We start from the raw sequence: 2,418 nt of genomic DNA on the forward strand, positions 1-2,418 counted from the left end.
GAACTTTAAGGTCCTAGCTCATGTCCAAGGCACCAAAGCCAGCTAAAAAGTAATTAATCAGTACCTAATACTTGAATTGTACTACTTCTTACTGGCTATTACATCAACTTAGAAGCTTCATCTGTGTTCTACTATGGTGCTTTTAGTGTCTCCGCATACCGCAGCATGCGACATAGCTTTGCAGACGATAAGTAAAACCGTTTCAGAGAAAAGAGGGGCCAATTTGACGATCTGGCTTTAAGTCGATTCGATAACAAATGACGAAAACGGACGGATTTCTCAGGTTTTTACTACATATGAACACTTTTCACATTCTCCCATAAAACTCGGCTGCTAGTCCTCCTTTTGATGCAGAATCTTAAGGTCCTAGCTCATGTCCAAGGCACCAAAGCCAGCTAAAAAGTCAATAATCGATACCTAAAACTTGAAGTGTACTACTTCTTACTGGCTATTATATCAACTTAGAAGCTTCATCTGTGTTCTACTATGGTGATTTTATTGTCTCCGCATACCGCAACACGCGACATAGCTTTGCAGACGATAAGTACAACCGTTTCAGAGAAAAGAGGGGCCTATTTGACGATCTGGCTTTAAGTCGATTCGATAACAAATGACGAAAACGGACAGATTTCTAAGGTTTTTACTACATATGAACACTTTTCACATTCTCCCGTGCAGCTTGGCTGCTAGTCCTCCTTTCATGCAGAACTTTAAGGTCCTAGCTCATGTCCAAGGCACCAAAGCCAGCTAAAAAGTAATTAATCAGTACCTAAAACTTGAATTGTACTACTTCTTACTGGCTATTACATCAACTTAGAAGCTTCATCTGTGTTCTACTATGGTGCTTTTAGTGTCTCCGCATACCGCAGCATGCGACATAGCTTAGCAGATGATAAGTAAAACCGTTTCAGAGAAAAGAGGGGCCAATTTGACGATCTGGCTTTAAGTCGATTCGATAACAAATGACGAAAACGGACGGATTTCTCAGGTTTTTACTACATATGAACACTTTTCACATTCTCCCGAGCAACTCGGCTGCTAGTCTTCCTTTTGATGCTAAATCTTAAGGTCCTAGCTCATGTCCAAGGCACCAAAGCCAGCTAAAAAGTAATTAATCAGTACCTAAAACTTGAAGTGTACTACTTCTTACTGGCTATTATATCAACTTAGAAGCTTCATCTGTGTTCTACTATGGTGATTTTATTGTCTCCGCATACCGCAGCACGCGACATAGCTTTGCAGACGATAAGTACAACCGTTTCAGATAGAAAAGCGGCCAATGTGACGATCTGGCTTTAAGTCGATTCGATAACAAATGACGAAAACGGACGGATTTCTCAGGTTTCTACTACATATGAACACATTTCACATTCTCCCGTGCAACGCGGCTGCTAGTCCTCCTTTAATGCAGAATCTTAAGGTCCTAGCTCATGTCCAAGGCACCAAAGCCAGCTAAAAAGTCAATAATCGATACCTAAAACTTGAATTGTACTACTTCTTACTGGCTATTACATCAACTTAGAAGCTTCATCTGTGTTCTACTATGGTGCTTTTAGTGTCTCCGCATACCGCCGCACGCGACATAGCTTTGAGGACGATAAGTACAACCGTTTCAGAGAGAGGAGCGGCCAATGTGACGTTCTGGCATTAAGTCGATTCAATAACAAATGACGAAAACGGACGGATTTCTCAGGTTTTTACTACATCTGAACACTTTTCACATTCTCCCGTGCCACTCGGCTGCTAGTCCTCCTTTCATGCAGAATCTTAAGGTCCTAGCTCATGTCCAGATCATCAAAGCCAGCTAAAAAGTCAATAATCGATACCTAAAACTTGAATTGTACTACTTCTTACTGGCTATTACACCATCTTAGAAGCTTCATCTGTGTTCTACTATGGTGCTTTTAGTGTCTCCGCATACCGCAGCACGCGACATAGCTTTCCAGACGATAAGTACAACCGTTTCAGAGAGAAGAGCGGCCAATGTGACGATCTGGCTTTAAGTCGATTCGATAACAAATGACGAAAACGGACGGATTTCTCAGGTTTTTACTACATATGAACACTTTTCACATTCTCCCGTGCAACTCGGTTGCTAGTCCTCCTTTTGATGCAGAGTCTTAAGGTCCTAGCTCATGTCCAAGGCACCAAAGCCACCTAAAAAGTCAATAATCGATACCTAAAACTTGAAGTGTACTACTTCTTACTGGCTATTATATCAACTTAGAAGCTTCATCTGTGTTCTACTATGGTGATTTTATTGTCTCCGCATACCGCAGCACGCGACATAGCTTTGCAGACGATAAATACAACCGTTTCAGAGAAAAGAGGGGCCAATTTGACGATCGGCTGTAAGTCGATTCGATAACAAATGACGAAAACGGACGGATTTCTCAGGTTTTTACTACATATGAACAC

Source organism: Schistocerca gregaria, unplaced genomic scaffold (assembly GCF_023897955.1).
Source record: "Schistocerca gregaria isolate iqSchGreg1 unplaced genomic scaffold, iqSchGreg1.2 ptg000244l, whole genome shotgun sequence".
Classification (NCBI taxonomy): Eukaryota; Metazoa; Arthropoda; class Insecta; order Orthoptera; family Acrididae; genus Schistocerca; species Schistocerca gregaria.